Genomic DNA, 24,996 nt, shown 5'->3' with positions numbered 1-24,996 from the left:
TGAGAATATCTTGCATAAGATGATTGAATGTCGTCGGGGCATTAGTCAATCCAAACGGCATGACTGTGAACTCATAATGCCCATAGCGAGTATTGAATGCTATCTTTAGGATGTCTTGCTCCTTGATTCTGATCTGGTAGTACCCAAATTTGAGATCTATCTTTGTGAACATTTGGGTCCCACTTAGATCAAGAAGTTCATCAATCCTAGGAATAGGATACTTATTCTTAATTGTTAATTGATTCAGTCCTCTCTGTAGTCAATATAGAGTCTTAACATTCCATCTTTCTTCTTTTGAAAGAGAACGAGCGCACCCCAAGGTGAGATACTGGGTGTGATGAATCCCTGTCCTAACAGTTGTCTTAACTGCTCCTTAAGTTCTATGGCTTTAGGGACTGGCATTTTGTATACACACTGGGCTACTGGCTGAGCTCCGGGGGTTAATTCGATCTCATGATCTACTTCACGAGATGGAGGCATCTCAGTCAGCTCTTCAGGAAACACAGCATACTCACTTAACCACTCTAGTTCTCTACTGGATTCATTTTAACGACATACACAGCTTGCTTCTTTCTGAGCCCTTTTAATAATTTGGAAGCCTTGACTAATTGTAGCACTGGGGATCCGGAAATTCCAATTCCTTGAACTTTATTCCCGTGAAGGTCAAGGAAAGAGATGGTTCCTTTGTGACAATGAATGTCAGCTTGATTCTTTTGGAGCCAATCCATTCCAAGGATTCCATCATACATTCCCAGGGGTAGGACTCTGAAGTGGCACTCTGTTACGTTCCCATCTAGGCTAAACTAAATAAGGTCAATGTCAAGGTGAGTGAAAAGAATCTTCCCACTGGCTAATTCCACTTGCATAGGTTTCCCTGATTTTTGATTTAGGACTAATTTACACAGACATCCTGGGGAAATAAAAGAATAAGTACAACCTGAATCAATCAAAAGCTTGAATTTTTTACCCTGGTACTGTGCTGGAGTCTGGAGGACTGAGAATTGATGGTTATTCCCCTGATGCTCTATTAGTGCATAGATCTGTCCTTCCTCTACTTCCTTAGCTATGGTGACTGCTCTGGCCGCTGCAGTCTGAGGTGGAACTCTCTCTCTTTGGTTATTCCAATTCTGGGAGGGAGTTTGGAGACTGCTTACATGGAGGCTGTAGAGGCTGAGCTGGCACTCTTCTTGGGTTACCCTAATTCTGGCGCGGGGGACCCTGACTGGACTGATATGAAGCAGTCCTCTGAACTGTGGGACCCGAGCTTCCTTGGCCCACCGAAGGAGATAGGAAATCCTTGAGCTGGTGCCCAAATCCCTGACATCTGAAGCATTTGTTCTCGCTTTGAAGCTCTTTCCTTTGCATTCTGGAGAGAGACAGAGTTCCTGAGAACGTACTTCAGGGGAAAGGTCTTCCTTCATTTCTGAAGCTTCCCGTCTCCACATTCTAGTTAGGACCTTGGTGTCTCTTTGGAAGCGGAAAGTTGGAAGAACTTCCCGGTGTTTGAAATCTTTTAAAGGATGAGGAAACTGGCTTTGGTGGGACTTTCATGATGAAGGCTTTGGCAAAGTCCTTTGCCATTCTGAGAGGTTCTGCCATGGACACTGGCTTGGCATTCTTGACCAGTGTGTCCAAGGGTTCGTTCATTCCCTGAATGAACTTGGCCATGAGTTGCTCTTCATCTAGAGGTGGTGAATATTTGAGTAGAAGAGCGAAGGCCTGGTGATATTCCTCGATGGTTTTGCTTCCCTGCTTTAGCTCTAAGAATTCGTTCATTTTGGTTTCCAAAAACCAAGGGGGACAAAATCTCTTCCTCAAATAGGTTTTAAGGTCGTTCTAGGAACTGAGTATTCCTATCCAGACAGTTGGTGTCACAATGGTTCCTCGACGCTACCCTGGCTTTTTCCACTATTTTTAGCGTGGAAAGAGCCATTTTGCTTCGCTCATTGTAGCCTGTGACATCAAAATATTCTTCCATAGCTTCCACCACCCATTTCTACACAACCTCGCCGAGGTTCTCCCCTTCTCCTTTGAAGGGTCCTCGCCGAGGTTCTCCCCTTCTCCTTTGAAGGGTCCTGGCTGAGTTCTATGAAGAGCCTTGCGAAACATCGGGGTCAAGCTCATCATCTTCAGAGAGAGGGTCTGGTTGACGATCACGGTTTCCTCGTCTCATGATTCTGCCAAAAATTATATATTATTAAATTTTTATTTTGATATCATCCATGAGATCCTAAGACTTAAGGGATTCGAAAAATAATTTCTTATACAAGATAAATGATCTTATTAGAGATCTATGACATATGCCCGGTAATAGATTTTTCTTTATCAGTTTGTCCACAAACAATCACTTATACAACAGGGAATTTTTCTCCAGAAAACATTTCTTTATTTATATAAAAGTTGCAATATGTACATAGAGTAGCTCGGCTCCAGAAATCAAAATCTCCTCAGCGGAAGATGCATAAGATGACGGTACTGGTGGGCCATAGCCATGCCCTGATACAACCTTCTCTTACTGCCAAGGGAGCTATTATCTTCTCCTTAGGAATAAAGCAACTAAGGAGTCTGTAGATTTGGCATGAAAGTCTGAAATTCCGAGGCGTTGAATGATATAGAATGACACCATGTACCACTTTCAGCTTCATCAGAATCATGGCCAATGAGAGGTTGTGCCTCAACATTGCGCACGTTGGTCGCAAGAGGCGTGGACATACTACCTTGCAAACCACTTATGCTATCATCTCTCCGCTGGGTCAAGAAAATATAAATCCTCAAAATGGTTAGGAGTCTGACTCGACTTGTTCGAGTTGCAGCGGAACAGATGAGATGCTCGAAGGCGAACGCAGTCAGGTGAGGTCGGGAACACCAGATAAGTATGGAACTTCCATTTAAAAAATTATAATTTCTTTGATTAAAAATTCTTTATTAATGAGACTTGCAAAATGAAAATACATTATGAAAAATGCTTTTTTTTGAGTTTTTTATTATCAATTTTTGATAAGAATTAGTTTATCCTTATTAGCTTTCAACAAAGCTCTGATACTAGCTGTGGGGTCCCTGCCCCCTCCGCAATGCCCTGCCAGCCGGTGGAAGTGGCGTCGGCCTCCCGCGCGGGATGGGGATCCATACTCAGGGCCTCTCCCATGGATGTCCGGGACGAGAAGCTAGCCCGGGCGGTCTCTCCGAGACCGCGGGCCAGGAAGACTCCCCTCGCCCGGAAGGCACGGGCGATTTTGCCAAGGAAAAAAATCTTCTAAAACGGGGGAATTACTCTAACGAGTCAAAGTCTTAACTAGATAAACTGATCTGACCAAACGTGAAGTCACATAGTCAGATCAAGAAGAGACTCGCACTTGGTCCATGGAATCACCGCCTTTTTTCTCATTTACGAGGCACAGTCACCCACTGATCCTCTCCCACAGAACAAGCTCTTCTCATGATTTAAACTATTTAACGTAACTAATCGTATCTAGTTGTTTCTCAGGAATCCTCCGACCGGGTACCGAGGAAAAGAGTTCCCATGCCCCCTAGCCGGCGATTCATGCAAAAATTAAGGTAGGCATACCACGTACACACCCAATATGAAATTACCATTTATAACAGACTCGACTCGCTTTAAAACAATCCTTCAATAGAAATCATAATATTTCTGATCATCATTTTCCAAAATTTTGAGTCCATTGCATTACAATAATATCCTCTCGACTCTCCGTTCAGCTGGCCAACCAACAAGATCCAGTATCCAAAATTTGGTTCCCAAAAATCTTTCCTTTTAGTCCATCCGAAATCTCTCTCGACATACGCATGGGTGTCCTAGCAACTGCGAGCCCGTGCATCGCTTGGTCAGAACCCTCTAGGATCCTCCTTAGGTGTCCTAGCACTTCACTCACGGACCGCTTCGTTGGTCCTCACCCATCGTACCAGAAGCGCACCATTTTAACCCGTACCGAGGCTGGTCAAGACCTCGGTACGCTTTGCCACGAGCGACGTTCCTTGATGACTCCCTGCTAGCTGTTCTAACGAACCTCCTCTTAGAAAAACATAAGCCAAATGCTTCCTCCAGCATTCTGGCGTAAAACAATCCTTTGAATTTAAAAAAAACAGAGGTTCCAATGCAAGTAAAATTCCAATTTGAGATTGGTTCCAAAAACCCTTTTTCCATAATTCCCAGTTTCATAATGAGGATCCTTGATCTCTCATCAGGCTAATCTACCCATCATTCAGTCTGATTATCCAACTAGATTCTTGGTGAGTTCAGTCTCAGGAAAAACTAGTTTAGTTCCGGTGTAGTCTATTCTTTGTGATTAGAACTGGAATTGGTCAACGAAGTTTTTACTTGATTCAGATCGAGAGATGGACAAGTAGGTTTACTATCCGTCCCTCTCATAGTCTAACCAAATTCATTCAGTTTAGTTCTACAAGGATTTCCTTCATATAAACATCTAGTTTTGGGTAAATATCCATTTAGTGATTTTACCAATTAACATATCCAAAGATAAACCTTCTATCACATAATTTCTCAACCTTAATTCATTAGGTAGAATTATGGTGGAAATTCATCTTTTGACACTAAAATTTAATTTAAATCCATCTTTTCTTAATTATCATAAAGATTCTTCTTTTTGACTAAATTTCATACCTTTTTTTTTAATAAACTTGAAATCCCTCTTTTTCTCATTTTATTGAGTGCAATCCAATTATCATGGGAATTCCTCTTTTACCATAAATTAAATCTATTTAAAATTCTTCTTAAAAATTTCATAAAAATATCCATTAATTTCCTTAAGCTAAAAATTCCACTTTTCTCATTTAAATATTTAAATTTAAATATGGTGGGAATTCCTTTTTCATCATTTAAACTTATCTATGCAAAAAGACAAATTTAACTATTTTCTCTTAAAATTTAAATAAAAATCTCCATTAATTCCTTTACACTAGGAATTACACTTTCCTCATTTAAATATTTGAATTCCAATATGGTGGGAATTCCTCTTTCATCATTTAAACTTATCTATGCAAAAAGATGAATTTAACTAAAATCTTTCTTTAATTTTTAAATAAAATATACATTATTTTAGCATCACAATTTTTCTCTCTTACTTCATTGGAATACATGGATTTCCATTGTCATGGAAATACATGGATTTCTATTGTTATGGGGATTACTCTTTTAACATAAAAATGGATTACTAGAAATTCCTCTTTTTCCTAATTAACTATTTATGCATAAACATAAAATTTTTTCCATGATTATAATGAGAATCATTCAATTAATCTAGGATGATTAATCCTAGAATATGGTAGGAAGCCCTCTTTTCATATTATGAATGAAAATGGTTTATGTGTCAATTTTTAAAAACTTTTGCCATAGCTCCGCTATTACTGATAATTCTCAATAATTTTGAGAACATAAAGTTTAGTAATATCATATGATAGAATAACCATTAATTGGATCAATATCCAATTATGGACTTGTTTCCTAATTTTTCCATGAATTAAATAGCATAAAAGCATTAAAAAGCCACTTATTTGGCCTCAATTTGACAAGCATAGAAATTACTTTTAGATTAGAGAATTGCTTCATGAGAAGCTTCATTTGAATATAGAATAGGTCATAGGAATGACCATTCTTTGGGGGAGAGAGAGAAATGCTTTAAAAAAATTATAATTTAAGCATAAATGGAAATTTATGTGTTTTATCGCTACAATTTATTAAAGAACTTCAATTGTATTAAAAAGCCATTCAATTGAATGCTTCTCAAGCTTGAGAGGGGTTGAGAAGAGAGAAACATTTGGAGGTTTTTTTTATAAAAAAGACCATAAACCACACTTGACCTCCTAGATTGCTTGATTCTTTAATCAAAGTAGAGGCCCCCAACCAATCAATTGATTTGGTATGTTGATGAAGACTCCAAGGAAGACTGAAGAGAGAGAGAAGCTCCAATCTCTTCAATTTGTAGCGGATTTTTAGAGGATAATAGAAAATAATCTTATCTTAGAGTAATACGGGCATAGTTTAGTTCACATGAAAGATCCCTGCCCCCTCCGCGCAACGGATTCGCGGGTGCTAGCAGCGGAAGTAGCACTCCTTGCACGGTGCAGGGTCCTCTCACTCGGGGCCTCACCCACGGATATCTAGACAGGAGACTAATCCCTCGGTTATTCCAAAACCGAACCCGAAAAAAACTTCCTTTGCTCGGAAAGCACGGGCGATTCCTCCAGGATATTTTTACTCTAACGTAGTCAAGGTCATTACTGACCAAACTGATCCGACCGAACTTATAAAAACACTCGGTCAGATCAAGGAAGAAACTTGCTCTTGGATCATAGAGATCAATGCTTTTTTCCCCATCGAGAGGCACAGCTGTTGATTCTTATCCATAGAACAATTACTATCCGAGATTTACTTCATCTATTGTATTATAACAGAATTGAGTCTTATTTTACGGATCCATCAGTCCAACCTAACCCCATCCAATCCCAACCGCCCAACCACTGTAGTGATGGGATCCAATTTAGAATTTGGTTAGGTTTTGTCCCGGGTACCAGGGAAAAGAGTTCCTAGGCCCCCTAGCCAGATATTCATGCAAATTTAACACCGGTCATGCCACTTACACACCCATTATAAAATTGCCTTTTTCACAGATTCACTCATCTTTAAAATAATCATTTAACGAAACCATAGTATCACTGATCACAATCCTCCAAAATATCCGGTTGAATCTTAATTTTCAATCATTTCTTCATCGGAGTATCTATAGTATCATTGGCAACCAGAACGCTCACCACCTATCCACTCAGGAGCCTTTTTAAAAGTTCCTAGCTCATAGTACCCAGCAATATATTCACTTATAAAAATCAAGATGGAATCTCCGTTGAAGATCAACAAGATCAACCAACAGATCCATATAAAAAAAAGCCATGGACTCATCCGTTGAGGACGCTCAAGGTCAATCAACCAGATCCATGCCCGATTTCAGAAAACAACTCTTACTCCTTGTTCCGATATCTTCCACGATGCACGTGTGGGTATCTTCGACGACCCAGAGCCCGAGCACCGTATGGTCAGCACCCTCTAGGGTCCTTCGCAGGTCACCTAGCGCTTCACTCATAGGCCGCTTCCTTGGTCCCTCATCCACCGTATCGGAAGCTCACCATTTAAATCGAGAGGCTGGTCAAGACCTCGGCCGACCTTGCTACGCAAGACGTCCTTTGTTGACTCTCTGTCAGCTGTTGCAACTTTATCAGTTAGGTCTCCACGACCTTATTCACAAGACGGTCAAAATGCTTCCCCAACATTCTTGACATAAAACAGTCATTTACAAACAGGTCACAAATACTATTTCTATAATGAACTCTCATCTTTCCACATTATCCCTCATCAGTCCACATTACTTATTCCACATGCAATTCATATGTGTACCCATTCTCATCCAATCACATCATTTTTCATCTCATCACATCAGATTCATTCACATCACATATCATTCACTCACATCCCATATCATTCATTCACGCTCTAATTCACATGTCATCACATCTCATCCATTCACTCATATCGACATCACATCCTTTCACATCCACATTCGCATTCATTATTCCACCTACACATCCACATTCGTACATCCACATCCATATCCACATCCATATATCCACATCCACATCCGCATTCATACATCCACATCCACATTCATACATCCACATCCATACATCCACATCCACATTCATACATCCATTTTCACATCCACATCCATACATCCATTTTCACATCCACATTCATACATCCACATCCATACATCCATTTCCACATCCACATTCATACATCCACATCCACATCCACATCCACATCCACATCCATACATCCACATCCACATCTACATCCATACATCCATTTTCACATCCACATTCATGTTGAAATTTGAGCAAAATGATGAGCTATGGTGGATCAAACACTAGAATCAACATAATTAACAAAGTGATTAGCAAGTGATTAAGACGTAATTAGTGAATAATTAGCACATAGATTAATGTAGGCATGGATACTCAAAAACCAGCAAATTCTCATTAGGGCTATGCCTCAATTTATAGTGTTTACATCAAGCATCAAATCCCATTGATTTCTCCATGATTCACTCCCTGAATATCTCCACCTCTTGCCTGATTCTCTCCACCTCTTCTCTTTTCCCTGATTATCTCCCAGAATATCTCCACACTCCTAAATTCCCTCATGCTACCCAATATTCTCTCCCAGTAGATTCTCCTAACCTTTTCACAGGTTCTTTCACAATTACATCTCCTCTTTTACAGCCTCTATCCAAGAGCTTGTTCCCACACACACCCTATTCACTTGTATATTTCAACACCTCCCCTCAAGTGAATACTCCTAGTACACCTAGACCCTATACCAAGTTTGCCTCCCCTTACTTGGCAGTCCGCGACCAGTGTCTAATCCTCCCCTCAAGTTATCTCAGCACACCTGGACCCTGTATCAAGTTTCTCTCTTACTTGATAGCCCGCGACCAGTGCCTCAAGTCCCTAAACTCCATAGTCCTTGACACTCTCTCTCTCTATGTGTCCAAGGCTACTATAAGTGCCCGCGACCTTGACTAAAGTGCTCACACATACATGTACCACGTGGCCTACATCATCGGTGGCTCAGAGGTGGTTTTACTTTATTGGGGCAGGTTACATTGGGTTGTGGGGTCTCTCTCTCTCTCTCTCTCAGAGATTTTCACATGGCTCCTCACTCTTTGGAGCCTCACATCTTCTCTTTTTTTCAGTCTTCTTCTCGTGGCAGCATCTCTCCACGCGTCCGTCTCTTCTTCCAGTCTTCTCGGGGCAGCTTCTCTTCTTGTGGCAGCTTCTCTTCTCGTGTCCATGTCTTCCTTCAGGTCTTCTTCTCGGTGTGGATCCTCTTCTTGGGAAGAGATATTCTTCTTCTTTCATGGCTGGGATTTTGCTCCATGTGAGCAACATGTTTCAATGTTTTGCTGACAGTTCCTTTGGGCTTTTTATGTTTATTTTGTATCATTATGCAATGCAAACCCAAATTTATGCGGGAGGTCTTACCTCTTGCCTTAATCTGGACAAGGGCAGTGTCTGTTCCCATTTTTACACTGATAAAATGTGCCCAATACATAATGCGTATAGCATTCATTCTCATGCACATTCCAAATGCAACTTTGGCTGTGAATAATCTTGAATTTGAGTGAGATTTACAAGCATTAACCAAGGGTTGAATGCAAAATGATGATTTTCACAAATTTATCAGCACAATTTTCCCAGAAATTACACTAAATTAAGGATAACCAATTTGTACGGGATGGTTGGAGTATCAAACCAACTCCGATTTGAAATCTGAAGTTATAGGGATCTGTATCAGATACCTAATGGTTAATTTGAACCCTCAATTGCACCAAAGTATAGTGATTAGCACTGATTAATCACTGATTAGTAAATTAATGCTCTGGTTTGTGTGCAGAAAACAGAGTATGCGGGGAGCCCAGATCTGGTGCCTTCCACTTCAAATGAGCTCAAATGCTTTCAAAGGCATCAATAGCAATGAGTCTACTAGAGGATTAAGCCAAGAAACACAAGATTTGACCAAATAATGAAAGCTTAATCTCTGTTTTACCAAAGTCACTTGCAGATTTGATGAAGAGCTTTGATCTCTCTGTAGACTTGATGAAATTGATTTCTGTCTTCACCAGCTTGTAGAGAATGCTTGATTACCCTTTGTGCTAAGAGGAATTGAAGAAATTTGAACTGAGCAAGTAGGAATCTTAATTCTCCTTCAGAAAAACGGTGCCCAGCAATTAGCGAAAATCAGCGCATCCTGACGGCGGTTTGCTGCGTGGAGTGTATGGGCGTGAAGCCAAGGACCTTAGCTAGCTTGTGTTAGAAGCACAAGACCTAATTTTAACTGTGCTAGATGCTAGAGACCCTCCACTGGCTGGGGGTGAAGGGGAAGAGTGAAAGCTTACTAAAAAATTGATTTTTTGCTAATTATTTTACTAATCCTAATTAATTCACTAATGGGCTCATAAATCTGGTTGATTCTAGGCATGGCTCAGATACCATGTTGAAATTTGAGCAAAATGATGAGCTATGGTGGATCAAACACTAGAATCAACATAATTAACAAAGTGATTAGCAAGTGATTAAGACATAATTAGTGAATAATTAGCACATAGATTAATGTAGGCATGGATACTCAAAAACCAGCAAATTCTCATTAGGGCTATGCCTCAATTTATAGTGTTTACATCAAGCATCAAATCCCATTGATTTCTCCATGATTCACTCCCTGAATATCTCCACCTCTTGCCTGATTCTCTCCACCTCTTCTCTTTTCCCTGATTATCTCCCAGAATATCTCCACACTCCTAAATTCCCTCATGCTACCCAATATTCTCTCCCAGTAGATTCTCCTAACCTTTTCACAGGTTCTTTCACAATTACATCTCCTCTTTTACAGCCTCTATCCAAGAGCTTGTTCCCACACACACCCTATTCACTTGTATATTTCAACAATTCATACATCCACATCCACATCCACATCCACATTCATACATCTACATCCACATCCACATCCATACATCCACATCCACATCTACATCCATACATCCATTTCCATATCCACATTCATACATCCACATCCACATCTACATCCACATCCACATCCACATCCACATCCACATCCATATCTCAATCCATACATCCATTTCCACATCCACATTCATACATCCACATCCATACATTCACATCCATACATCCATACATCCACATCCACATCCACATCCACAATTGCATCCATACATCCACATCCACATCTACTTCCATACATCCATTTCCACATCCACATTCATACATCCACATCCACATCCACATCCATACATCCACATTCATATATCCACATCCATTCATCCGCATCCACATCTGCATCCATACATCCACATCCACATCTACTTCCATACATCCATTTCCACATCCACATCCATACATCCACATCCACATCTACATCCATACATCCATTTTCACATCCACATCCACGTCCAAATCCATACATCCACATCCACATCCACATCCACATCCACATTCATACATCCACATCCATATCCACATCTACATCCATACATCTACATCCACATCCACATCCACACCTACATCCATATCATCCATTTCCATATCCACATTCATACATCCACATCCACATCCACATCTACATCCATACATCCATTTCCACATCCACATCCACATTCATACATCCACATCCATATCCACATCCATATCCACATCCACATCCATACATCCACATCCACATGCATATCCCTTCTTTCATATATACATCCGTATTCACATCCGTGTACTTCCCATCTCACCCTTTCACATATCCTCTCAACCCTTTTCTCATCTCATTATTCACACATTTACATCTATTTCCATTACATCACATCTTATCACTTCCTATTTTCATTTTATCACATTCATTCACATCCTATCGCATCCCATACACACATCCATTCTCATCCTATCACAGTCCATACAAATCTTATCACATCTAGTCACATGCTATTACCATTTAATAGCTTTTTCTAGATTGATACCGATAATAGGACTTTTTCTAAATTTCAGCCAATTGCTTGGCCTAATTAAAGATTCTTTTTTTGACAACTAGTTTCATATTCCTTCTCAATTCCTCAATTGAATTATATTCAATATTCTTCTTTTGAATAAAAGAATTCATGGGATTTGTAGAAATCAATTCTACCCATATTTCCTCTTATGGTAAAATAATCATAAATCGAATTTATACTAAAAATTCCTCTTCCTCCCATTTAATTTCTAGGATCCCAATTACCATGGGAATTTCTCTTTTCCCATCAAATATTTCTTATAAAATAAATTTATTTAAAATATCCATTATTTCAATATGCTAGAAATTTCTCTTTGTCCATCTAATTAATGGAATTCCAAATGTCGTAAAGGATTCCTCTTTTGACATTTAAAAGTTTCTCATAGATAAATAAATTTATCTAAAAATTCATCTTTGAAATTAAATGAATTATCCCATAATTTTAATATGATAGGAAATTCTTTTTTTCCCATCCAATAATGGAATTCCAAATGTAATGGGAATTCCTCTTTTAACATTTAATTATTTCTCATAGATAAATAAATTTATCTAAAAATACATTTTTGAAAGTAAATGAATTATCCCATAATTCCAATATGATAGGAAATTCTCTTTTTCTCATCCAATAATGGAATTCCAAATGTAATGGGAATTTCTCTTTTAACATTTAATTATTTCACATAGATAAATAAATTTATCTAAAAATTCATTTTTAAAATTAAATGAAATATCCCATAATTCCAATATGATAGGAAATTCTCTTTTTCCCATCCAATTATGGAATTCCAAATATAATGGAAATTCTTTTTTTAACATTTAATTATTTCTCATAGATAAACAAATTTATCTAAAAATTTATTTTTAAAATTAAATGAATTATCCCATAATTCCAATATGATAGGAGATTCTCTTTTTCCCATCCAATCATGGAATTCCAAATGTAATGGAAATTTCTCTTTTAACATTTAATTATTTCTCATAGATAAATAATATTATCTAAAAATTCATTAATTATGCATAAACCTAAAAATCAATATTTCTATGATTACAATGAGAATCAATCAGTTTATCTAGGATGATAATTGCTAGAATATGGTAGGAAGTCCTCTTTTTATACTTTGAATGAAAATGTTTTGTGTGTAATTTTTACAGAAATTTTGCCATAGCTCCGTTGCTATTACTGAATCTCAATTTATTCTAAAAGAATGAACTTTAACATTATGGATATGATTAGAATGATCCCTAATTGGATCATTAACCCATTATGGATTGAATCATAAATTTTCATGAAATAACTAACTTAAAAGCATTAAAAAAGCCATTAATTTGGCCTCCAATTAAACAAGCATAGAATTTATTCTTGGATTAGGAAGAAGCTTCATTTGGATTGAGAATAGGTCATGGGAATGACCATTCTTTGAGTGAGAGAGAGAAATTACATAAAAACCATTAAAATTAAACATAAATGGAAATTTATGTATTTCCTTACTACCATTCGTCAATTAACTTCAATAGCATTAAAAAGCCATTCCAATTAAGCTTCTCAAGCTTGAGAGGGGTTGAGAAGAGAGAAACATTGAGAAATTATAGAAAAAGATCAAAATTCACCCTTTACCTTACAAATTGCTTGATTCTTTGATCACGGTAGAGGCCCCCAACCAATCAATTGGTTTGGTATGTTGATGGAGCCACCAATGGAGATTGAAGAAAGAGGGAAGCTCCAGTTTCTTCAATTTGGAGAGAATTTTAGAGAATAGTAAAAATTATCATTATTTCAGCATAATACTTGTTGAGATTCAAGCTCGATGTCAGTGTGAGCCAGCTATGCTATGTGCTGGCATATTAGGTAGGAACATGTGTGAGACATAAATGACCGCGTGTCCAACTGGTCATAGTGTGTGGACATTAGCTAGGGTTAGATATGTGTGGACACAACTCATAGAGTGTGTGTGTATTATGGATTATGGCATTATGCTTTGTGTGAGAGTGGAGATGGCTTCCCTCTATGGTTAGGGTTTGTAATATACATTAGGGTTTTCTCCTGTGTGTGTGTCTCATCCCCCTCTACCGTTCTTTCAACATGGTATCAGAGCCTTGTGCTGTTTATTAGGGTTTATGAGTGTGTGAGTGAAGAGGGAGAAGAAGCTGTGAAGAGAAGCTGTGAAGCTTGCCATTGGAGCTGTGAAGCTTGGAGCACACCAAATACTATTAGATCTGAGAGCTTGGCCTACCGGGTAAGGTCTTCTAAACATCCTTGAGCGGATTGTAGGTGATACAGGCAAAAACAAAGCAATCTAGAGCAAATCAAAGCAAAGAAAAATTCTGGTTTTTTGGAAGCTTTCCATTAAAGCTTGGCAACACTGATGTATGGTGAAAATACATGTAAATCTGGCAAAGCAAACATGTATCTGACAATGAGGGATGTATTGGCAACTCCTATGCAAGCCCTACTGTGTAATTTCTTTGATTAAAATTTCTTTATTAATGAGACTTGCAGAATGAAAATACATTATGAAAAATGCTTTTTCTGAGTTTTTTATTATCAATTTTCGATAAGAATTAGTTTATCCTTATTAGCTTTCAACAAAGCTCTGATACCAGCTGTGGGGTCCCTGCCCCCTCCGCGGTGCCCTGCTGGCGGTGGAAGCAGCATCGGCCTCCCACAGGGTGGGTATCCACACTCGGGGCCTCACCCGTGGACGTCCGGGATGAGAGGATAGCCCGGGCGGTCCCTCTGAGACTAGGCCAAGAAGACTCCCCTCGCTCGAAAGGCACGGGCGATTTCACCAAGGAAAAAAATCGTCTAAAACGGGGGAATTACTCTAACAAGTCAAAGTCTTAACTAGATAAACTAATATGACCGAACCTGAAGTCACATAGTTAGATCAAGAAGAGACTTGCACTTGGTCCATGGAATCACTGCTTTTTTCCTCATTTACGAGGCACAGCCCACTGATCCCCTCCCACAGAACAAGCTCTTCTCAGGATTTAAACTAATTAACGTAACTAATCGTATCTAGTTGTTTCTCAAGAATCCTCCTATCTAGCCTAACCCTATCCACCCCATGGGTTAGCCAACCACTCGGGGACCACTGTATTGGTGGGATTCCTTTATAAAGATTTGATTGTGTTTTTGCCCAGGTACCAAAGGAAAAGAGTTCCCAGGCCTCCTAGCCAGTGATTCATGCAAAAATTAAGGTAGGCATACCACGTACACACCCAATATGAAATTACCATTTATAACAGATCGACTGGCTTTAAAACAATCCTTCAATAGAAATCATAATATTTCTGAACATCATTTTCCAAAATTTTGAGTCCATTGTATTACAATAATATTCTCTGGACTCTATGTTGAAGATCCACTGGCCAACCAACGAGATCCAGTATCAAAATTTGGTTCCCAAAAATCTTTCCTTTTAGTCCATCCAAAATCTTCCTCGACGTACGCATGGGTGTCCTAGCAACCCCACGAGCCTATGCATCGCTTGGTCAAAAACCTCTAGGATCCTCCTTAGGTGTCCTAGCACTTCACTCAGGGACCGCTTTGTTGGTCCTCCCCCATCGTACTGGAAGCGCACCATTTTAATTGTACCAAGGCTGGTCAAGACCTCGACAGGCTTTGATGTCCAGCTATCAGGCTATCATGGGCTTCTCTCATAATTCTTCCCTTTATTCCCTCATCATTGGGGATACATAGCCGATTATTATAATACATGCATCCTTCATCCAGTTTGTATCCAAGGACTCGACTCATTTCCTCAGGAGTCTTGCTTTCCTACATCAAAAGGGTAGCAATAGGGGCAAAGAATTTGTCCTGCAAGATTTTCTCCTTTGCTTCATTGTTCAATGGATTTGACACCACTGTAATTGCAAGCAAGGAGGCTTTTCTGCTGAGTGCATCTGCAACCACATTTTCTTTCCCCAACCGATACTTTATTTCAAAATTAAATTCCTGCGGGGTTTGCATCCATGTCCTTTGACGCATGTTGAGATCCCTTTGGGTAAAGATCCACTTCAGAATTTGATGATCTGTCATCAAGGTGAACCTTTGTCCCAAAAGATAATGTCTCCACAATTTCAGAGCATACACTACTGAGAGTAATTCCAAGTCATGGGACGGCATAATTCCTCTCATGTGTTCTGAGTTTTCTGGATTCATAGGCCACTACATGAGCTTCCTGCATATCAGAGCGCCGCCTAAGGCAAACCCACTGGCATCAGTAACAAAGGGTTTGGTAAAATCTAGCAATTTAAGGACACGGTTGGTTACTAAGGCTGTCTTTAGCTTGTCAAAGGCACTCTGACACATTGCAGTCCACTGAAAAAGTGTACTCGTCTTGAGAAGGTTAGATAAGGGGGATGCTCTCTGAGCATACCTAGGTATAAAGATCCTATACCATCCGGTTAACCCTAGGAATCCTCTGACATCCTTTACTGAGGACTTGGGTTGTGGCCATTCTATGACTATTTGGATCTTTGCGGGGTCAGGAGAAATCCCATCCTTTGACACTATGAATCCCAAGTATTCCACCTGGTCATTGATAGAGAAAGAACATTTGCTCTTCTTTTGCAAAGAGTTGGTGTTTCCTTAGGATTTCCAGGACCTTGCGCACATGATCTTCATGGTCTGCAGCATTCTTTGAGTATACCAAGATATCATCAAAGAAGACAAGAACAAAATCACCCAAGTATTCTATGAGAATATCTTGCATAAGACGATTAAATGTTGCTGGGGCATTAGTCAATCCAAACGGCATGACTGTGAACTCATAATGCCCATAGCAAGTATTGAATGCTGTCTTTAGGATATCCTGCTCCTTGATTCTGATCTGGTAGTACCCAGATTTGAGATCTATCTTTGTGAACATTTGGGTCCCACTTAACCAATCCAGAAGTTCATCAATCCTAGGAACAAGATACTCATTCTTAATTGTTAATTGATTCAGTCCTCTCTGTAGTCAATACAGAGTCTTAATGTTCCATCTTTCTTCTTTTGAAAGAGAATGGGCACACCCCAAGGTGAGACACTGGGTCTGACGAATCCCTATTCTAACAGTTATGTTAACCGTTCCTTAAGGCTTCAGAAACTGGCATTTTGTATGCACGCTAGGCTATTGGCTGAGCTCCGACGAGGGTTAATTCGATCTCATGATCTACTTCATGAGATGGAGGCATCTCAGTCAGCTCTTCAAGAAACACATCTGCATACTCACTTAACCACTCTGGTTTTTTAGCCTTGCATTTTATGTATACTGGATTCATTTTAACGACATACACAGCTTACTTCTTTCTGAGCCCTTTTAATAATTTGGAAGCCTTGACTAATTGTAGCACTGGGGATCCAAAAATTCCAATTCCTTGAACTTTATTCCCGTGAAGGTCAAGGAAAGAGATGGTTCCTTTGTGACAATGAATGTTAGCCTGATTCTTTTGGAGCCAATCCATTCCAAGGATTGCATCATATATTCCTAGGGATAGGACTCTGAAATTGGCACTCTGTTACGTTCCCATCTAGGGATAGGACTCTGAAACTGGCACTCTGTTACGTTCCCATCTAGGCTAAACTAAATAAGGTTAGTCTCAAGGTGAGTGAAAAGAATCTTCCCACTAGCTAATTCTACTTGCATAGATTTCCTTGATTTTTTATTTAGGACTAATTTACGCAAACATCCTGGGGAAATAAAAGAATGAGTACTGCGTGAATCAATCAAAAGCTTGAATTGCTTACCTTGGTACTCTGTTGGAGTCTGGAGGACTGAGAATTGATGGTTATTCCCCTGATGCTCTATTACTGTATAGATCTGTCCTTTCTCTTCTTCTACTTCCTTAGCTATGGTGATTGCTCTGGCCGCTGGAGTCTGAGGTGGAACTCTTTCTCTTTGGTTATTCCAATTCTGGGAGAGAGTTTAGAGACTGCTTTGCATGGAGGCTGCAGAGGCTGAGCTGGCACTCTTCTTGGGTTACCCTGATTCTGGCGCGGGGGACCCTGATTGGACTGATATGAAGGAGTCGGTCTCTGAACTCTGGGAGCCCTCGCTTCTTTGGCCCACCGAAGGAGATGGGCAATCTTTGAGCTGGTGCCCAAATCCCTGACATCCAAAGCATTTGTTCTCGCTTCGAAGCTCTTCCCTTTGCATTCTAGAGAGAGCCGGAGTTCCTGAGAATGTACTTTGGGGGAAAGGTCTTCCTTCATTTCTGAAGCTTCCCGTTTCCACATTGTGGTTAGGACCTTGGTGTCTCTTTGGAGGTGAAAAGTTGGAAGAACTTCCCAGTGTCTGAAATGTTTTAAAGGATGAGGGAACTGGCTTTGGCGGGACTTTCACGATGAAGGCTTTGGCAAAGTCCTTCGCCATTCTGAAAGCTTCTGCCATGGACACTGGCTTGGCATTCTTGACCAGTGTGTCCAAGGGTTCATTCATTCCCCGAATGAACCTTGCCATGAGTTTCTCTTTATCTAGAGGTGGTGAATATTTGAGTAGAAGAGCGAAGGCATGGTGATATTCCTCGATGGTTTTGCTCCCCTGCCTTTAGCTCTAAGAATTCATTCATTTTGGTTTCCAAAAAATCAAGGGGACAAAATCTCTTCCTCAAATAGGTTTTAAGGTCGTTCCAGGACTCAGTATTCCTATCCAGACGGTTAGTGTCCCCAATGGTTCCTCCATGCTACCACCCTGGCTATTTCCACTATTTTAAGCCTAGCAAGAGCCATCTTGCTTCGATCATTGTAGCCTGTGATGTCAAAATATTCTTCCATAGCTTCCACCACCCATTTCTACACAGCCTCGCCTAGGTTCTCCCCTTCTCCTGGCTGAGTTCTATGAAGAGCCTTGCGAGCATCGAGGTCAAGCTCATCATCTTCAAAGAGAGGGTCTTGTTGACGGCCACGATTTCCTCGTCTCATGATTCTACAAAAAATGATATATTATTAAATTCTTATTTTGATATCATCCACGAGATCCTAAGACTTAAGGGATTCGGAAAACAATTTCTTATACAAGATAAATGATCTTATTGGAGATCCATGACATATGTCCGGTAAAAAAATTTTCTTTATCAGTTCGTCCATAAACAATCACTTATACAACAGGGAATTTTTCTCCAGAAAACATTTCTTTATTTATATAAAAGTTGCAATATGTACATAGAGCAGCTCGGCTCCATACATCAAAATCTCCTCGGGAGACGCATAAGACGGCGGTACGGGGCCATAGCCATGCCCTGATACAACTGTTCTCTTACTACCAAGGGAGCTATTATCTTCTCCTTAGGAATAAAGCGACTAAGGAGTCTGTAGATTTGGCATGAAAGTCTGAAATTCCGAGGCGTTGAATGATATAGAATGACACCATGTACCACTTTCAGCTTCATCAGAATCATGGCCAATGAGAGGTTCTGCCTCAGTATTGCGCACGCTGGTCTCACAAGAGGCGTGGACATACTGCCCTACAAACCACTTATGGTGTCGTCTCTCTGCTGGGTCAGGAAAATATAAATCCTCGAAATGGCAAGCGAATCTGACTCGGCTTGTTCGAGTTGCAGCGGAAGAGATGAGATGCTCGAAAGGCGAACGCAGTCATGTCTTGTGAGACTGGGTGAGGTCGGGAACACTAGATAAGTATGGAACTTCCATCTTTTTTAAAAAAGATTCTTTGATTAAAAATTCTTTATTAATGAGACTTGCAGAATGAAAATACATTATTAAAAATGCTTTTTCTGAGTTTTTTATTATTATCAATTGCTGATAAGAATTCGTTTATCCTGATTAGCTTTCAACAAAGCTCTGATACCAGCTGTGGGGTCCCTGCCCCCTCCGCGGTGCCCTGCCGGTGCGGAAGCGGCATCGGCCTCCCGCGCAGGGTGGGGATCCACCCTGCGCGGGGTGGGGATCCACACTCGAGGCCGCCTTGCCCGTAGATGTCCGAGACGAGAGGCTAGCCCAGGCGGTCTCTGGGCCAGGAAGACTCCCCTCGCCCGGAAGGCATGGCCGATTTTGCCAAGGAAAAAAATCTTCTAAAACGGGGGAATTACTATAACGAGTCAAAGTCTTAACTAGATAAACTGATCTGACCGAACCTAAAGTCACATAGTCAGATCAAGAAGAGACTTGCACTTGGTCCATGGAATCATTGCTTTTTTCCTCATTTACAAGGCACAGCCACCACTGATCCCCTCCCACAGAACAAGCTCTACTCAGGATTTAAACTAATAAACGTAACTAATCCTATCTAGTTGTTTCTCAAGAATCCTCCGATCCATCCGGCCGACGATTTGATTTTTTTTTGCCTGGGTACCGAGGAAAAGAGTCCTAGCCGACGATTCATGCAAAAATTAAGGTAGGCATACCACGTACACACCCAATATGAAATTACCATTTATAACAGATTCGACTGGCTTTAAAACAATCCTTCAATAGAAATCATAATATTTTTTATCATCATTTTTCAAAATTTTGAGTCTATTGTATTACAATAATATCCTCTAGACTCTCCGCCGTTGAAGACTAGCTGGCCAACCAACGAGATCCAGTATCAAAATTTGGTTCCCAAAAATCTTTCCTTTTAGTCCATCCGAAATCTTCCTCGACGTACGCATGGGTGTCCTAGCAACCGCGAGCCCGTGCATCGCCTGGTCAGAACACTTTAGGATCCTCCTTAGGTGTCCTAGTACTTCACTCAGGGATTGCTTTGTCGGTCCTCACCCATCATACCGGAAGCACACCATTTTAACCGTACCGAGGCTGGTCAAGACCTCAGCAGGCTTTGCCGCGAAAGCGACGTCCCTTGACGACTCCCTGCCAGCTATTCCAATGAACCTCCTCTTAGAAAAACATAAGCCAAATGCTTCCTCCAGCATTCTGGCGTAAAACAGTCCTTTGAATTAAAAAAAACAAAGGTTCCAATGCAACTAAAATTCCAATTTGAGATTGGTTCCAAAAACCCTTTTTCCATAATTCCCAGTTTCATAATGAAGATCCTTGATCTCTCATCAGGGTAATCTACCCATCATTCAGTCTGATTGTCCAACTAGATTCTTGGTGAGTTCAGTCAGGAAAAACTAGTTTAGTTTCGGTAGTCTATTCTTTGTGATTAGAACTGGGATTGGTCTCATCATCTTCACGAAGTTTTTACTTGATTCAGATCGAGAGATGGACAAGTAGGTTTACTGTCCGTCCCTCTCGTAGTCTAACCAAATTCATTCGGTTTAGTTCTACAAGGATTCCCTTCAGATAAACATCTAGTTTTGAGTAAATATCCATTTAGTGATTTTACCAACAATTAAAATATCCAAAGATATTCCTTCTATCACATAATTTCTCAACCTTAATTCATTAGGTAGAATTATGGTGGAAATTCATCTTTTGACACTAAAATTTAATTCAAATCCATCTTTTCTTAATTATCATAAAGATTCTTCTTTTTTACTAAATATCATACATTTTTTTAAATAAACTTGAAATCCCTCTTTTTCTCATTTTATGAGTGCAATCCAATTGTCATGGGAATTCCTCTTTTACCATAAATTAAATCTATTTAAAATTATTTTTAAAAATTACATAAAAATATCCATTAATTCACTTAAGCTAAAAATTCCACTTTTCTCATTTAAATATTTGAATTCCAATATGGTGGGAATTCCTCTTTCATCATTTAAACTTATCTATGCAAAAAGATAAATTTAACTAAACTTTCTCTTAAAATTTAAATAAAAATCTTCATTAATTTCTTTACACTAGGAATTACACTTTCCTCATTTAAATATTTGAATTCCAATATGGTGGGAATTCCTCTTTCATCATTTAAACTTATCTATGCAAAAAGATAAATTTAACTAAAATCCTTCTTTAATTTTTAAATAAAATATACATTATTTTAGCATCACAATTTTTCTCTTACTTCATTGGAATACATGGATTTCCATTGTCATGGGTGGGGGGATTACTCTTTTAACATAAAAATGGATTACTAAAAATTTCTCTTTTTCCTTAATTAACTATTTATGCATAAACATAAAAATTAATTTTTCCATGATTATAATGAGAATCATTCAATTAATATAGGATGATTAATCCTAGAATATGGTAGGAAGTCCTCTTTTCATATTATGAATGAATATGATTTATGTGTTAATTTTTTAAAAATTTTACCATAGCTCTGCTGTGATATTACTGATAATTCTCAATAGTTTTGAAAACATAAAGTTTAGTAATATCATATGATAGAATAACCATTAATTGGATCAATATCCAATTATGGACTTGTTTCCTAATTTTTCCATGAATTAAATAGCATAAAAGCATTAAAAAGTCACTTATTTGGCCTCAATTTGACAAGCATAGAAATTACTTTTGGATTAGAGAATTGCTTCATGAGAAGCTTCATTTGAATATAGAATAGATCATAGGAATGACCATTCTTTGGGGAAGAGAGAGAAATGCTTTAAAAAAATATTATAATTTAAGCATAAATGGAAATTTGTGTTTTATCACTACAATTTATTAAAGAACGTCAATTGTATTAAAAAGCCATTCAATTGAATGCTTCTCAAGCTTGAGAGGGGTTGAGAAGAGAGAAACATTTGGAGATTTATTTTTTTTAAGACCATAAACCACACTTTACCTCTTAGATTGCTTGATTCTTTAATCAAAGTAAAGGCCCCCAACCAATCAATTGGTTTGGTATGTTGATGAAGACTCCAAGAAAGATCGAAGAGAGAGAGAAGCTCCAATCTCTTCAATTTGTAGAGGAATTTTAGAGGATAATAGAAAATAAGCTTATCTTAGAGTAATACCGGCATAGTTTAGTTCACAAATGAGAATACAAAAGAATGAGGGTCTATTTATAGGTGAGGGAGGCCACTAACTGAGTCCAACTGAGTTCTAGAATTTTCCAGCTTCAGTTTGGCTAAATTTGGACAAGATTTGGACCAATTTGGCTCCCTTTTTGATTTGGTTTGATCCAGGAGAGAGGAGAGATAAAAATATCCTATTATTTTTTAGTTTAAAACTTATCCACACATGTGAAATAGGCACCTCCTTGAAGGGCCCTCTTCTCCTTACCAATGTGTCAAAAATGAATGATTACTCTAAAAATATCTTTTTTTTAATTAATACTTTATAATTTTTAACTAATAAATCTAGTACTTAGTCAACTCTTCATCTTATGTGGGCATTTACTCATTTTTGGGTATTTTCTTTTATTCTTTGGATTTATCTTATCCCAACACTTGTATTAATCTTATTGGTCTATAGGAACCTTAATCCAAAATTTTCAGAAAATCTTGACCCTTAGGCTAAGGTCTTCTAAATCTTGACCCTTAGGCTAAGGTCTTCTAAATTATTTTTAATTAATTCCAATTGCACCTTGGAAAATCTATTTTGATTTTCTATTTCAAGAAAATTATTTTTTGATATTTGTAGAATTTATTTATCCAAAAATATCTTATATTTATTTATCACTCTCTAGAATTTTTTATCTCACTAGGCTAAACAAGGAAAAATAATATTTTCTTGTATTCAGAAACATAGAACAATTACACGGGATTGAAGTAGAGGCTTATTTGTTATTCAGGTTGAGGAGGAATCTTACATCCACTTGAAAAACGCGAGATGTCCTCATCTCGCAAAGTGGGGGTAATCTTTCGCCAATTTTTCTTCTTTCTCCCAGATGGCGTTTTCTAGAGGGAAGAACTTCCACTTTACTAAGAATTCTCTGAGGACTGTGCTCCTGAGAATCTTTTCCCGAACGTCAAGGATTTCTTCAGGTTAGAGTACCATCTGGCCTTGAGTCGGAGAGATCAATTGTTCATCATCAAGCATGTGACTTGGGCTAGGTACATACTTCTTAAGCAAACTGACATGGAATACATCATGTACCTTGAGATGGGGAGGCAAAAGAATTTTGTAGGCTAGATTGTCCACTTTCTTTATGACAGCATACGGCCCGCAGTATCTGGGGAGAGAGCTTCTTGTACTTTCCTAAGAGGATAAGGAACTTCTTTTTGGTCGTACTCGAATGAAGACCATATCTGACTCTTCAAACTCTCTCTCTGACCTCTTTTTATCTGCATAATGCTTTTGTCTGTCTAAGGCTGCCTTTATATCTTTACGGATTGATTGCATCTGCTGGTCCATGTCATCAAGCATTTGTCTGGACATTTCGACTCTGATCAGTGGGTCAGACCAAGTCAACGGTGTAAGGCAATCTTGTCCATACAAAGCTTTGAAAGGACTCATCCCAATGCTCCGATGATAAGAAGCATTGTAAGCAAATTCGACCAGATGCAGATGACTTAACCACTTCTTGGGTTCCCTGCTGCATGACCGAAGGATATCTTCTATTACCTAATTCACCCTTTCCGTCTGGCCATCTGTTTTGGGGTGATAGGCTATACTGAGATCCAAGAAAGTTCCTACTGCTTCAAAGAACGCAGTCCATAATTTCGATGTGAATTTGGGATCTCTGTCACTTACTATCCTCCTGGGTAAACCATGTAGTCTAAACATCTCCTTAAGGAAAACCCCGGCAACATCCACTGCAGATTATGTTTCTTTCACTCGAATCAGATGGGCAACTTTGGTCAGCCTATCAACTACCACAAAAATGGAGTTGTAACGTGATTGCACTGAAGGTAATCCAGTGTGACAAAGTCCATACTGATGCATTCCCACTTCATTTTTGGAACGTTTAGATGCTACAGTATCCCTGGCATCTTGACTCTCTTTGCCTTGACTCTTTGGCACATCAAGCATTTCCGCACATGGTCAAGTATATCCTTTTTGAGTCCTGGCCAGAAGAAGCTTTTCTTCACAGACATATAGGTTTTTATAAACCCTGGATGTCCAGCTATCAGGCTATCATGGGCTTCTCTCAGAATTCTTCCCTTTATTTCCTCATCATTGGGGATACATAGCCGATTATTATAATACATGCATCCTTCATCCAATTTGTATCCAAGGACTCGACTCATTTCCTGATGAGGAGTCTTGCTTTCCTGCATCAGAAGGGTAGCAATAGGGGAAAAAAATTTGTCCTGCAAGATTTTCTCCTTTGCTTCATTGATCAATGGATTTGACACCACTGTAATTGCAAGCAAGGAGGCTTTTCTGCTGAGCGCATATGCAACCACATTTTCTTTCCCGGACCGATACTTCATTTCAAAATCAAATTCCTGCAGGGTTTGCATCCATCTCCTTTGACGCATGTTGAGATCCCTTTGGGTGAAGATCCACTTCGGACTTTGATGATCTGTCTCATCAAGGTGAACCTTTGTCCCAAAAGATAATGTCTCCACAACTTCAGAGCATACACTACTGAGAGTAATTCCAAGTCATGGGACGGCATAATTCCTCTCATGTGTTC

This window comes from Cibotium barometz, chromosome 3 (genome assembly GCF_041138505.1).
Source record: "Cibotium barometz isolate CiBa-2024 chromosome 3, ASM4113850v1, whole genome shotgun sequence".
NCBI classification, from domain to species: domain Eukaryota; kingdom Viridiplantae; phylum Streptophyta; class Polypodiopsida; order Cyatheales; family Cibotiaceae; genus Cibotium; species Cibotium barometz.
The sequence above is the reverse complement of the archived record's forward strand: the minus strand, read 5'-3'. Positions refer to the sequence as shown.